Below are 16,271 nucleotides of genomic sequence, written 5' to 3' on the forward strand. Positions count from 1 at the left end.
AATAAGAGAAATGGGATTTATTGGACCCGAGATAGTTCAAACTACTACTGAAAAGATAAAGAGAATATAAGAGAAAATGAGAACAAGTCAAAGTCGCCAGAAGTCGTACGTCGACTAACGAAGACGAATTTTGGAATTCTCGATCAACAATAAGGTATATTTGAAAGTCTCTCCGTTCAAATCAGTGATTCGAGGAAAAAAGGAAAAGGAAACTAAGCCCAAGATATATAGGTCCCTACGAAATTTTGGAGAAAATTGGGTTAGTGGCTTACAAATTAGCTTTAGCTATGGCATTATCAAACGTCCACAACGTGTTTCACGTGTCTCAACTGCGAAAGCACGAGCTGGATCCTACTTGAGTACTTCAAAATGAGACCATTGAGATATGAGATGATCTAACTTACCCTGAAGAGCCAGTTCAAATTTTAGATCAAAGGGACCAGGTCTTAAGAAACAAGGTTATTCCATTGGTAAAAGTGTTGTGGAGCAACCATGACGAAGAGGAAGCCACCTGGGAACGCGAAGAAGAGATGAAAATTTCTTATCCGCATTTGTTTAATTTTTAGAGTTAGTGATTTCGAGGACGAAATTCCTTTTTAAAGGGGGAGGATGTAATACCCAATATTTAATATCAAGGGTACTTTCAAAAATTACGGGTCAAAATGGAATTTACCATAAGTTTCGGGCCATAGTGTAAAATTCAAAACATAAACGAAAGGCAAGGGTCGATGTCAAAGCAAGTCAAAGAAGAAAAGATTGCCCAAATAAGCGATATTTGATAAAACCAAGAGATTCGCGAAGATTTGAGATAAAAAAACACGCAATTAGGGGCATCCGGGCAAAAGTGTAGATTTTGTAAACTGCCCAAGAGAGGTGGGTATAGCCTGAGGTATGTGTGAGAAATGGATAGGCTATGAGATTCTCGAGTATGAGAATTTAGCATGTAGCCCGAGAATGTGATTATCTTGGGCAAGAGATTAAGGCAAAGTGAATTTCGAGAACGAAATTCTTTAAGGAGGGTGGAATGTAATACCCGATATTACATGGAATTGAAAAATAAATAAATTTGGATTATTTTTTCAGGACCTCGGGTGGTCTGGAAAGCCCAATGGTCAATCTCGATAAATTAATTAATAAAATTGTCGAATTGATGACAGGGAGTGTCTCGGGACTTGGATGTCCAGGGAAGAGGGCAAGAGATTGATAAGAGTCTCGAGATGAAGATAGTGATGCTGGAAGTGGTCCGACTGAGAATAATTTTCGAAATAAATTCAGTATAAGTCTTAATGGGTGACAGTACATAATGGTCGTAGGGGACCTCTAGGAAGCTGAGGGGACCCTAGGGGTGGTCCGATTTTGCGAGTAAGTCAACCCTTAAGCATTTTTGGATCGAATAAAGGTCTTGCCCAGGCGCAGGGACGAAATTAGCTTTATTGAGTAAAGTCGGTTATTAATTTTTGAAGAAATCAAGTCTTGGTGTGGTTTAAGGATAATTAAATTAGGCTTAGAGGGCCCAAACGATATTATTGAAAATCCTAAATGAAGTTAAGGGCTCACAAGTGAAATTAATGTGATTAGTGTAATATATATATATTTGTATTTGTGGGTGCGCACGCGAGAGGAAGCTTCCTTGAAGCTTCCTAAGTGCTTGCCTCTGGTATTTCAAAATCAGAGAGGGTCAAATGTGTAATTGTGTATATATATATATATATAAATATATGCGTGAGCTTGGGGAGCAAGCTTGATACAGTGCCCTCTTCTTTGAAGTTTAAACTCGCAGAGAGCGAGAGATAGAGGGAGCCAATAGAGAGAGAGCAGAAGAGAGTGAGAGCCTTCACGAGGGAGGGATCAGAGAGCTTGGCCGAGGCTCGCGAGATCGGAGAAGAGCGAGTGATGGAGCGCTGATGGACGATTGAGGGAGCTCGGAGGCTAGCCGTGACCAGCAGCAATGCTGGAAGCTGCCATGGCCGGTGAGGCAGCAGCTTCAGGGGAGCTGAAGCGTCAGCGAGGGCCGGCTTCGATGGCTGGTCGGGGTCGCGACGACATGGAGCGACCAAGGGTAGGGCTCACAATGACCAAGAGGCGGCGACGAAGGTCGGTTGCAGCGGCCATGGCGGACGTTGAGGTTGAAGCGCACAGGCAGTATGCGCTCAGGAGGAGGAACCAGCCTGGTGGCGGCGTTCGGCCGGTGGTGGCCTCCGAGGGCGGTGTTGGGAGCGGCAGTAAGCGTCGGACCAGGCGGAGGCGACTGGAAGAGCTGGTGCAGGCGTGCGCAGAGGAGGAAGAAGAGCCGCACGGGAGAAGGGAAAAGAAGGGGAGGAAGAAAAGAAGAGTAAAGAAAAAAGAAAAAAATATATATAAAAGAAAATAAAATAAAATAAATCTGAAAAAATAGGAGAAAAACTCAAAAAATTCCAGAAAATTAGGGAAAGTTCTGGAAATTAATTTGGGGCTTGAAGTGCGTGTCAGAAGTTCGAAATGGGATTTTGGGCCCAAATGGCAGCTCTGGAGGCAATGTCGGTGTAGGCGTTTTTCGAATTTTCTCTCCAGATGAATCGAGGTAAATTAATATTTCCTTTCAAAATTATTTGCATTAAGCGAGTTAATGTAGAATAATTATTTGTTGGATTAAACCCTTGGGTCGGGGTTGTTTGAAAATTATTGACGGCTGGTTTATGCCGTGGTTGGTTGTTTGGAGATAGTGTTGATGAGTGATTTTGCGGTGTAAGCAAAAGCAAAGACATCAGTTAATGTCTGATGTATGGTTGGTGTTTGTGTGTTGGCCTTTAGGTTCGGCCGAGAAGGCTGTGATCCTAGAGGAACTTGAGATTCAGGCTGGAATTTGTGCCGAGGTAGAGATTAGGCTTCGAGCCAGGTAAGGGATGGCCTTACGTGGAGGTGGCTTTGCAAGTTTGGTAAATATGTTTGATAATGTTTTTATGTTACATTGGCATGTAGTGGTTATATCTTGTGTAATGCAAGATCTAGTGGACCTATGGCCATATGGAGGACTAGTGTGGTGGGGGCTGATAGGTTGATGCCTTAAACCTTAGTGGGTTGTGAGGATGAGTGGGCCTAGCCTCATTTGCGTGCATTTGTCATACATAAACATGATTATATTCATATTTACATGCATTGCACCCTTACTGAGTCTTTATGACTCATGAGGTTTCACCTCATGTGTAGATGTTCCAAGTCCAGATGCAAGTAGGGATGGCGCCGGGAGACTGTTGTGGCAACTAACGGTGTTACCCAAGTTGTGTATTTTATTGTCTCTTGTATGTAGCCATGTGGTGTTGTGTATGTATACCCTTGTGAGTAAATGTATGTGTTGTTGAGCGTAAATGTATCTAATTGTTGTAATCATCAGTGTGATAGATGATTGTGAGTCTGCGTGATCTATATGTGGCTTGAGTTGTTGAAACCAAATTCGGACCGAGTAAAGACCAATGAGGTATGTTCTCATAAATCCTCAATACTCAGCGAAGTGTTTGTTTTTCTAGCTTTGTGCCTGGGTCACCTCTGGCTTCCTATGGGGCAAGCTGAAGATAGGTGAAGCTCACTCGGGTTTCGGGTCTCGGTCCGCTGAATTTTTCTTGTTTGAGTTAGGACTGATTCCTGAGTGGAGCGAAGGGAAGGACGAAGCCTAGTTCCCACCTAGGGCATTTCCTGTTGAAACATAGTCCAACCCTTTAGTTGTGATTCGTCGAGTGAGTAATCCGGTCGATTATTTACCGGTGACGCTCATAAGTGGGAGCGGGTCGTTACAGAAACATTCAGCGTTCCAATCAGGGACTACTGCGAGGGCGAGGACATGGCCAGTTGAGGGCCAATGGTGTTTAGTTTGATAGTCATTGTATCCTCTTAGAGGCTTTAGTATGTATTTTGATTTATGTATGAACGGTTGTATGATGATGTTATTATCATTTGATAGTTTGTATTATGTATTTTGTTGTGAAAATACTGTATAAGAACCACAGTATTTAACGTTAATGTATCCATTGCGTTGTTCTATGTCTCATTTAGTTTTTAAGATTATTATTCTTGTTAGTTAAACGGGCAAGATTAGAGTTTTCGGGATCTTGTCTGCATGTGATGATTGTTTTTAATCTTCACACGCATGTTTTCTGCGTGTGAAGATTGTTCTTGATGCACCGCACGTAATGGACTTGGAAAAAGAAAAGATTCCATTATGGTGACGTGCCCGTGTAAGTTGGGGTGTTACAGTAAGTGTATGTATAATATATAATGCATATACAAAAATATATATATAATATATCTATATATTGTAATATGCATACGTACATATATGAATATATAATAGGGAAATGCTATACTTATAAATATGCTTGACAAATAATTTTTACAAATTAACGTGATATATGTAAATTTATAATAATTCTACCTAAAATTAATAATAATTTATAGTATCAAGAAGATTTATCGTTAATTTTAAATAGAACAATTTGAATTAGAGAGAGTTATTATAAATTTATATTTATCACGTCACTTTGTAAAGATGATTTATAGATAACATTTCTCTATATAATCTGTAAATATATGTAAGCATAACACATATATATATATAAGTGCGTACCTTTATAAATATATGCATAATATATATAATATACGTGCTTATATATGTCTAAATATATCTGCATATGTACATATATAAACATATAGACGTTTACAGACATACATATTTATACGTATACACATGCACATGAATAGTTGACAATTAAAATTTAGTTTTTTAATTTTTTAAATAATATTCATATGAAGATGAATTTGGGTATAATAATATAATTAACTTCATGTTAAATTCAAAAGGTTATGAGCTTAAATTTTGCACCAGAAAATAAGTTTTTACTTTTTAAAAAAAACATTTAAAAAATATTATTAGAATTTAAAAAATATAACAAAGCTTAAAAAATGAACACCAAAGTGTTTCTTTGCTTAAATAAAAGAATAGATAAATATTGCACATATATGGATATACACAAATATAAACTATAAATTTATATATAAAAATATAAATATACATATATAAGTATTTATTACTAATTAATGAAAATAAAATATTTTATAATTAATATATAATTAAACATTAGTCCAAACAAAACCATGGTTTCATTTTTTAAGTTCAAATCCACAATGAATTCAAACCAAATCAATAAATACGTTGATTAAAATAGTGCAATTTTGTGCATCTCTGTTTAACGGGGTGAACTAACCCCCATTAGTTTGGAGGGTGTTGTGCCATAGAAAAAATAAATAAAAAGAAATGAAAGTAAAAATAAAAGCAAAAGCTGGCGGCAAATTGCCGCCAGCCTCGCGGTATGAGCTAGTCGCAAGGCTGGCCTTGCACAAGGGCTAGCCGCGAGGCCAGACTTGCGGCTGGCCTCGCGAGCAGTAGCCTCGCGGCTGCATGCCGCGAGGGCCGCAGCCCCTCTCAGGGGTTGGCCGCAAGGCTTGAGCCTTATGGCCCCACTTTGGCTTGCCGTAAGGCTCCACCTTGCGGCCATTTGGTGGCTGCCTTGCGGCCACTTGGCTGGGCCTCAAGGTTCAAGCCTTGCGGCCACTTCTTTTCCGCAAGGTTTAATCCCCCTTCGTTGAAGTCGCCTATTTAGCAAACGCAACGTGTCAACGCCAACCACCCTTGAAAATCGTGCCCTATAAATACCCAGCTACAGGACATTAATGGGGACCTCCAACTTCGGTAAATCTTATCACTTTGAATACACTTTGATTATTTTTTCGTGAATATTCATCGGGATTCAGGACTGACTTTGGCATCGGAGGGCCTTCGCGGGGAAGATTCCCGCGAGCCTTCTAACCTATTCTCTCAGCATTAACAGGGTCGAATCCTTGTGGCGAATCTAACGGCGAAGATAGCGGCAAAGCTTGTGGCGAAGCTAGCGGCGAAGCTTGTGGCGAAGCTAGCGGCAAGACCTTGTGGCAAAGCTAGTGAAAAGACCTTGTGGCAAAGCTAGTGGCGAAACTAGTGGCAAAGCTAGCGGCAAAACCTTGTGGCGAAGTTTGTGGCAAAGCTCGTAGCGAAGCTTGTAGCGAACCTCGTGGCGAAGCTAGCGGCAAGACCTTGTGGCGAAGCTAGTGGCAAGACCTTGTGGCAAAGCTAGTGGCAAAGCTAGCGGCAAGACCTTGTGGCGAAGCTTGTGGCGAAGCTAGCGGCAAGACCTTGTGGCAAAGCTAGTGGCAAGACCTTGTGGCAAAGCTAGTGGCAAAGCTAGCGGCAAGACCTTGTGGCGAAGCTTGTGATAAAGCTCATGGCGAAGCTTGTGGCGAACCTCGTGGTGAAGCTAGCGGAAAAGCTTGTGGCAAGACCTTGTGGCAAAGCTGTTGGAAATGTATGCCCTAAAGACACGTTTTGTTTAATTTATGGTAATGATGTTTCTTTTATTCAGTTTATGGAACATATATTAATTGCATTTAATTGTTGGAAAGGTGTCCATGCTATTAAGTAAGTGATTCATGTGATGGGTCGTTCTTCACAGTTAGGCATGAATCATGGATACTTAATAAGCAAGAAAATATAACTCTTGATCTTTTGATAGAACTGGGCATTCTATCATGATAAGATCATTGTGCAATAGATCCTAATGGAGGATGGCTTGCCTTAGCCAGTAAACAGTCCGTTTACTCTAATTGTACAAGCGCATTTGGAATGCGTAGAGTGGACCTGTGATAGAAGCTAATGACAAAGTACTAATTATCATGGAGCTAGTCTATCACTGCTACTACGTGGACGAGTACTCTAATACTTGAGTATTAGTTGGTGGTCTAGTGAACCTAGAGCTATATTCTTAGATTCATTGTAGGTGAGGTCTATCAAAGATCAATATCCTTTTGAGTTGGGAGTATGGTTTCTAATTAGCTAAGACAGACTAATACAAGATAGTTTCTGTGATTCACCCCCTTGTGATTGTCCAAGAATAATCGAATAATCCAGGGCCCTGGGAACGTAACTTAAGAGTGTGTGCTTCTGGGTAGCTCCCAGTGATAAGCAAGTACATTCGAGTAGTCACAGATTATTGGACTAGTGATCTAAGGATGGTAGAAGTCATTTAGAAAGGTGTTAGTACATTATTCCTTTCTAAATGATGGGTGTTACGCAGAGGGGTATTTTCGTCATTACACTAGTAGGTCAAAGACATGGCATATGCAAAATTATTCGTGGGGTCAGTGTTACCATATGGTGATAGTTGGAACACTTAGAATGACAAAATATAGCTACTAGGTAGCAGGGATATTTTGGTCATTTTAGTAGCCGTGAATAATTTGTCTTTTGGTCCCCGGGGTAGCTCGATGTAACTCATGTATTTTTTTTAATACATTTGGCTTGTTGGATGAATTACATTGAGAGAGAATTATTTTATTCAGAATGGTCCATTGGGCTAGAATAAAATAATAGTTCATTAGGATTTTTAATTAATTAATTGGGCTAACCCAATTAGAAAATTAATTAAAAGATCTTGGCCCATTAGGGTTTGGCCCACTAGGGTTTTAACCCTAGGGTTCTCCCTATATATATCTCTCTTTAGTTGTTTTTTCATCTAAGTCGTTTTTCATTCTTCTTCACCGAAGAGAGGCCACGAGTTCGAGTCATACTCCGGAAGATCGAAAGGGTACGTTTGAGTTCTGATGCGACGGAGCCGAAGGCTAGCAGGACAGCCGTCGTCTCCACAACGCGAAGAAGCTCCCATCGCTCCATTCCGTCCGGTAATCCGCCGCAAAAGTAAGTCTCCTAGATTCTTATCAATATGAGGAACGTTTTTTGATTTTAAAACGCTTCCGTTGCATGCTTTGTTTCCTCGTTCATGATCCTTCAAGTGGTATCAGAGCCACGGTTTTGTTGGTTTGAATCTAGGAGCATGCCTAGGATTAAAATCGGAAAAAGGGTGGTTCCTTTTACTGTTTAAATGCTGTTTTTCTGCGTTTATGGATCCCTCTAAGAATGGTTTTAGATGCCTTGTAAACCTCATGAGTGGAGGTATAGGATGTTGTAATCTGTTTTGTGTTTATTCAAATAGATTCGATGTAAACCTCGCGGTTGGGGTATAGGCGGATGTACAACCAGTTTTGATGGTTGATTTCATCAGTTCTATGTTTCTGTAATGCTGTTCATTCAAAAGGAACAAGATGCAGACGGAAAGAAGCCTGTTTTCCCTATTCGATCAGTGCTGTTCATGATGCAAAACAGGATGCGTTTTCGGCCAGATTGGGCAGCGCTGTTTTGGAACAGATTGCGGTTTCAAAAGCCAGCATTCAGCCATCGGTTGGACAGGCTGAACGTGATGGAAGAATCGGCCAGATCTGGCTTCGGTTAAGGGCTTGAATCGATCATCATGAGAGATCAGTTTTTGGATGTTCCATGGAGCAGGCGGCGGCTGAAGCGAGGAGCTCTTTCGGCTAGGGTTTTCTTTTGGATGATGCAGTTTTTGGCGAGCTGATCGGGCAGTTCGGCATGCAGAAAAATTTTGGATCGGGGCGCTGCCCCGCACCCCGCAAGGGGCGGCTTCACCTTGACCCCCGCCCGCTAACCGGCTAGCGGGACCGCCGAGCCTACGGCGGGCTTCGCCCGCCCCAACCTCAAAGTTAGCATCTAGGTGTTTTATTTGAAAACCATTCTTGGAGGTTAAATTATTTGCAATTAGATTATCTTTGTGATATGTTGCATGAAAATAATTAGTAAAAGGATGGAACCACCTTAGGATTAAACAAGACCACATTTAATGTTTATTTGATGTGATGTTTAATCAATTATATGGTCACTTAGGAATAATGAATAGAAAAGCATGTAACTCGTTTATTGTGCTTTTTCAATTGTGATCATATGTGGAGTTAATTCTTGAAAACGTTTTATTAAACCAAATGATGAAATTAGTTTACAAGTTTACTTTTTCAAAGGATTCATCCCTTGGTATAGAAAGTAAATGTAGACTTAGATATTTCATAATAAGGTTTAAATTTGGGTTAATTAATCAAAAGAAAAATTAACTTATGGTTTACTCTCTCAAAGTTTTTCTTATCCTTGGATTAGAGAGTGTTTTCAAGTTTAGATATTTTTCTAAGTATTAATGGAATCCAAAAGGAAAAACGTTTTTAATCAAAACCCTTATTTTAAAAGATTAAGTGGGAGAGGGGTTCCAACGACCCCATGGCTTCCTCCACACCTTTAATTAGAGATCGTGGATGCCCTCGTGTCATTCTGAGCATGACCCCCTATAGGATGGGTATTCCATAAGGATCTAGATCTAATGGTAAAGGTATAACTAAAACCTAGGATATGTGTTGTTATCGGCCGGCCTATCGTTGGAGGTAATAATGCAAGATTATCCGTAGGGAATGTGAGATAGTGGCCGCCCTATCGACGGAACTATTCTCTAGATCATCTCCTATTCAGGAAGTTTAGTTTGTGGTGGTTATACACTTAACTTAGAGAATTATCAACCTCCCTATCGGAGCTCTGTTAGTTCTTCTAAGAGCCAAATGACATATTATTGATAATAGTTTAAGGGAAATCTATTTTCAAGACATAATATGAGCTTATGTGCAAAAATATTTGTTTTATATGTGCCTTGTCTAAACGTCTTATTTTTCCATAAAATGTACAGGAATGTCTGGTGGAGGTTCTTTCAGTCCCCTTGCTATGATCCTCAAGGATTCTAAGCTGGATGGGGGTAATTATGTTGACTGGAAGAGGAAGTTGAACATAGTACTCACAGCTGAGGGGTACAAGTATGTTCTAACTGACCCCTGTCCTGTAATTGGGAGAAACTCCACTGACGAGGAGCGCCAGGCAGAGGCGGAATGGAAGAATGCCGACGAGATGGCATGATGCTACATGTTGGCTTCCATGTCCGATGTGCTTCAATCGAAGCATGAGCATACGCCCACTGCTTATGATATTGATCTGTCATTGCGCACCATGTTCGCTGATAAGAGCCGGCCCGCAAGGCAGGAAGCTCTTAAGGCGATCATGACTACCAGGATGGCTGAGGGGGCATCAGTTCGAGAGCACATGCTCAAGATGATTGCTCACTTCGAGGAAGCTGAGGTCTTGGGAGCGACGATAGATGATGAGAGTCAGGTAGACATGGTCTTGGAGACTTTGCCAGATTCATACTCGCAGTTCAAATTGAACTATAACATGAATAAATTAGAGATGAATCTAGTGGAGCTTATGAAAGAGCTCCAGGCGGCAGAGAAGATCATGAAGCCTACCTCAAAGGCTCTAGCTATTCATTCTGCATCTTCTCCTAGAGTTGGCCCTAAAGCCAAGAACTTCAAGAAGAAGAAGGGTCAGAACAAAGCAGGGGGCAAGCCCAAACCGCCCGGAGCTAGTCAGGCCGATGCCAAGCCCAAAGGCAAGTGCTTCAAATGTGGGCAGAAAGGACACTGGAAAAAGGATTGTCCTGCCCTCAAGGTGAAAGCACCAGGTATTGCTCTTTACTTAGAATCCATCAGTTTGGTAGGATCTTCATCCTCTTGGATAGTTGATTCAGGATCCACTGATCATGTCTGTAACTCTTTGCAGGGGTTCAGAAAGACAAGGACTCTACTTGAAGGAGAGCATGGAATGCTGGTAGCTAGTGGAGCTCGAGTATGGGCTGAAGCAGTGGGAGTTTTACATTTGTTTTTTGATTCTAATAGGATTTTAATTTTGAAAGATGTTTTATACGTTCCTGCCTTGAGACAGAATTTAATTTCAGTTTCTAAATTGATTTCTTATGGTTATTCTGTTTCGTTCCATTCTGGTGTCACTATCAGTAGAAATGGACAGGTTATTTGTTCAGGTAACGTATTTGGGAATCTTTATTATATTAATCCTATTAAAAGTCAAATAAACAACTCTGAGACTGAACCAGTTAATAAGAAGAGAACATTATCATCTAATGACTCTTATCTATGGCACTTAAGATTAGGGCACATCAATCCTAATCGGATTCAGAGGCTAATCCATGATGGGCCCTTGGGCTCATTGAGATTGGAAGAATGGCCTCAGTGTGAATCATGCCTAATGGGCAAAATGACCAAAAGGCCATTTACTCAAAAGGCAGGTAGAGCCAAAGACATATTAGAGTTAGTTCATAGTGATGTTTGTGGTCCAATGACTACACCTGCTAGAGGAGGTTACGAGTACTTCATCACATTTACGGATGACCACACTCGTTTTGGTTATATTTATCTGATGAGGCGCAAGTCTGATTCTTTTGATAAATTCAAAGAGTTTAAGGCTGAAGTGGAGTGTCAAACAGGTAAATTGATCAAAATTTTGAGGTCAGACTGTGGTGGAGAGTACCTTCTTGGAGAGTTTAAGGACTACTTAGTACATCACGGTATAGTCTCTCAATTGACTGCGCCTGGGACCCCCCAGCAGAACGGAGTCAGTGAGAGAAGGAACAGGACTCTAATGGAGATGGTCAGAAGCATGATGAGCCATGCATCTCTTCCTATTTCCTTTTGGGGATATGCCTTAGAAACGGCGGCATACATTCTGAACTTGGTACCTTCCAAGTCTGTACCTAGGACACCCTATGAGATGTGGACGGGACGAAAGCCCAGTCTAAACCATCTCAAGATATGGGGTTGTCCAGCTTATGTATTGACTAAGGGGAGTAAGTTGGAACCAAGGTCAGAATTATGCTACTTCATAGGATATCCAAAAGGCACTCGTGGTGGATATTTCTATTATCCTAAGGAGCAGAAAGTACTAATTAGTACTCATGCTAGATACTTGGAGGATGATCAGAGTATGTCCACTAAGGGTTCAAGCAGAGTAGAACTAGATGAGAAGTTATCTTTTGAACAAACTTCAGGTACATCTAGTGTCCCAATTGAGGAACCAAAAGAGACACAACCGAGTGTTTCTATACGCACGGAGCCTCGTCGTAGTGGGAGGGAAACTAAAGTTCCTGATAGATGGACAGGAGAAGCTTTCGAGCTAGTCTCTGACAATCAGGAACAAGATCCCACTAGATACGAGGAGGCTGTCCTTGATGTTGATGTAGACAAGTGGCGCCTTGCAATGGATGCCGAGATTGAGTCTATGCATCTCAATCAGGTTTGGGATCTTGTAGCTACACCTGAAGGGGTAAAACCCATAGGGTGTAAGTGGGTATACAAGAGGAAAAGGGGAGCGGATGGAAAGGTGCAAACCTTTAAAGCAAGGTTGGTTGCAAAAGGATTTACTCAGAAAGAAGGGATCGATTATGAGGAAACCTTTTCACCGGTAGCCATGCTTAAGTCCACTCGCATACTCCTTGCCATAGCATGTCATTATGACTATGAGATATGGCAAATGGATGTTAAGACGGCCTTTCTTAATGGCCATCTTAGTGAAGACATCTATATGTCCCAACCAGAAGGCTATGTTGTGAAAGGCCAAGATCACATGGTCTGCAAGCTTAAGAAGTCCATTTATGGACTTAAGCAGGCATCAAGGGTATGGAACAAACGTTTTGATGAGTCTATAAAGTCTTATGGATTTATTCCAAACGTAGATGAACCATGCGTGTATAAGAAAACAAATGGTGAAAAGGTGTCTTTTCTGGTGCTATATGTTGATGACATTCTCATCATAGGAAATGATGTAGGGATGTTGTCATCAATAAATATTTGGCTATCAAGTCAATTTAGCATGAAAGATATGGGAGAAGCTAGTTACATTCTCGGTATAAAGCTTCTTAGAGATAGGAAGCAGAGAATGTTAGGTTTATCCCAATCTTCTTATATTGACAAGATATTGGTCAGGTTCAGTATGGATCAGTGTAAAGGGGCATTAATTCCTTTTAGACACGGATTGGGCTTATCTTCCAGGGACTGTCCCAAGACAGAGGAAGAAAAGGCTCGCATGAGTAGGATTCCTTATGCTTCTGCTGTAGGAAGTCTCATGTATGCCATGCTGTGTACCAGGCCAGATATCTGCTTTATTGTAGGCATGATAAGCAGATTTCAGTCAAATCCAGGGGAAGCACATTGGCAGGCTGTAAAGCATATACTCAAGTACCTTAAGGCTACTAAGGATTATATGCTAGTCTACAGAGCTGATGACTTAGTTCCAGTAGGCTACACAGACTCAGATTTCCAGGCTGATAAGGATGAAAGAAAATCCACTAGTGGATATGTTTTCACCTTGTCTGGAGGAGCTATTTCATGGCGGAGTATCAAGCAATCTTGTATTGCTGATTCCACCATGGAAGCTGAGTATGTAGCAGCATCAGAGGCGTCCTAGGAAGCAGTTTGGCTCCGAAAGTTCCTTATGGAACTGGGAGTTGTACCACATGTGGAAAAGCCTATTATACTTTATTGTGACAACACCGGAGCAGTGTCACAATGCAAAGAACCAAGGAACCACAGAAAGGGCAAACATATTGAGAGGAAGTACCACCTCATTCGGGAGTTCATCCAGAAGAATGAGATAGTGGTGGACCAGATATCTACATCAAACAATCTAGCGGATCCTTTCACCAAGCCTTTGGCAGAGAAGGTCTTTCGAAGACACTTAGATGTCATAGGGGTGGGAACTTATGGATTTTGAACTTATGGATTTTCATAGTCTTTGAGTGCAAGTGGGAGATTGTTGGAAATGTATGCCCTAAAGACACGTTTTGTTTAATTTATGGTAATGATGTTTCTTTTATTCAGTTTATGGCACATATATTAATTGCATTTAATTGTTGGAAAGGTGTCCATGCTATTAAGTAAGTGATTCATGTGATGGGTCGTTCTTCACAGTTAGGCATGAATCATGGATACTTAATAAGCAAGAAAATATAACTCTTGATCTTTTAATAGAACTGGGCATTCTATCATGATAAGATCATTGTGCAATAGATCCTAATGGAGGATGGCTTGCCTTAGCCAGTAAACAGTCCGTTTACTCTAATTGTACAAGCGCATTTGGAATGCGTAGAGTGGACCTGTGATAGAAGCTAATGACAAAGTACTAATTATCATGGAGCTAGTCTATCACTGCTACTACGTGGACGAGTACTCTAATACTTGAGTATTAGTTGGTGGTCTAGTGAACCTAGAGCTATATTCTTAGATTCATTGTAGGTGAGGTCTATCAAAGATCAATATCCTTTTGAGTTGGGAGTATGGTTTCTAATTAGCTAAGACAGACTAATACAAGATAGTTTCTGTGATTCACCCCCTTGTGATTGTCCAAGAATAATCGAATAATCCAGGGCCCTGGGAACGTAACTTAAGAGTGTGTGCTTCTGGGTAGCTCCCAGTGATAAGCAAGTACATTCGAGTAGTCACGGATTATTGGACTAGTGATCTAAGGATGGTAGAAGTCATTTAGAAAGGTGTTAGTACATTATTCCTTTCTAAATGATGGGTGTTACGCAGAGGGGTATTTTCGTCATTACACTAGTAGGTCAAAGACATGGCATATGCAAAATTATTCGTGGGGTCAGTGTTACCATATGGTGATAGTTGGAACACTTAGAATAACAAAATATAGCTACTAGGTAGCAGGGATATTTTGGTCATTTTAGTAGCCGTGAATAATTTGTCTTTTGGTCCCCGGGGTAGCTCGATGTAACTCATGTATTTTTTTTAATACATTTGGCTTGTTGGATGAATTACATTGAGAGAGAATTATTTTATTCAGAATGATCCATTGGGCTAGAATAAAATAATAGTTCATTAGGGTTTTTAATTAATTAATTGGGCTAACCCAATTAGAAAATTAATTAAAAGATCTTGGCCCATTAGGGTTTGGCCCACTAGGGTTTTAACCTTAGGGTTCTCCCTATATATATCTCTCTTTAGTTGTTTTTTCATCTAAGTCGTTTTTCATTCTTCTCCACCGAAGAGAGGCCACGAGTTCGAGTCATACTCCGGAAGATCGAAAGGGTGCGTTTGAGTTCTGATGCGACGGAGCCGAAGGCTAGCAGGACAGCCGTCGTCTCCACAACGCGAAGAAGCTCCCATCGCTCCATTCCGTCCGGTAATTCGCCGCAAAAGTAAGTCTCCTAGATTCTTATCAATACGAGGAACGTTTTTTGATTTTAAAACGCTTCCGTTGCATGCTTTGTTTCCTCGTTCATGATCCTTCAAAAGCTAGTGGCGAAGCTAGTGGCAAAGCTAGCGGCAAGACCTTGTGGCGAAGCTTGTGGCAAAGCTCGTGGCGAAACTTGTGGCGAACCTCGTGGCGAAGCTAGCAGCAAAGCTTGTGGCGAAGCTAATGGTAAGACCTTGTGGCAAAGCTAGTGGCAAGACCTTGTGGCGAAGCTAGTGGCAAAGCTAGCGGCAAGACCTTATGGCAAAGCTTGTGGCAAAGCTCGTGGCGAAGCTTGTGGCGAACCTCGTGGCGAAGCTTGTGGCGAAGCTAGCGGCAAGACCTTGTGGCAAAGCTAGTGGCAAAGCTAGCGGCAAGACCTTGTGGCGAAGCATGTGGCGAAGCTAGCGGCAAGACCTTGTGGCAAAGCTAGTGGCGAAGCTAGTGGCAAGACCTTGTGGCGAAGCTTGTGGCAAACCTCGTGGCGAAGCTTGTGGCGAACCTCGTGGCGAAGCTTGTGGCGAACCTCGTGGCGAAGCTTGTGGCGAACCTCGTGGCGAAGCTTGTGGCGAACCTCGTGGCGAAGCTAGCGGCAAAGCTTGTGGCGAAGCTAGTGGCAAGACCTTGTGGCAAAGCTAGTGTCGAAGCTAGTGGCAAAGCTAGCGGCAAGAACTTGTGGCGAAGCTTGTGGCAAAGCTCGTGGCGAAGCTTGTGGCGAACCTCGTGGCGAAGCTAGCGGCAAAGCTTGTGGCGAAGCTAGCGGCAAGACCTTGTGGCAAAGCTAGTGGCAAGACCTTGTGGCGAAGCTAGTGGCAAAGCTAGCGGCAAGACCTTGTGGCGAAGCTTGTGGCAAAGCTCGTGGCGGGGCTTGTGGCGAACCTCTTGGCGAAGCTAGCGGCAAAGCTTGTGGCGAAGTTTGTGGCGAAGCCTTGTGGCGAACCTGGTGGCGAGACCTCGTGGTGAAAGCTAGTGACGAGAGCTAGTGGCGAAAGCTAGTGGCGAGAACTAGCGGCAAATCCTTGCGGCGAGCATCCTATTGGCAACCTCCCTTGAAGCAACATCTCTTACGGCAACCTAACTTCACCCGACACCGAGCTCGAGTGGACCCCACATCACAAAATTTTAATTGTTGTATTTTGGCAACAACAATTTGGCGCCGTCTGTGGAAAAGTGCAACAAAAAGCCAATTTCAACACAAAATGTCGAGAGGGACAAGATCAGCCAGTCGGGCGAGCCC

This window comes from Diospyros lotus, chromosome 8, assembly GCF_014633365.1.
Source record: "Diospyros lotus cultivar Yz01 chromosome 8, ASM1463336v1, whole genome shotgun sequence".
Taxonomy (NCBI): Eukaryota; Viridiplantae; Streptophyta; class Magnoliopsida; order Ericales; family Ebenaceae; genus Diospyros; species Diospyros lotus.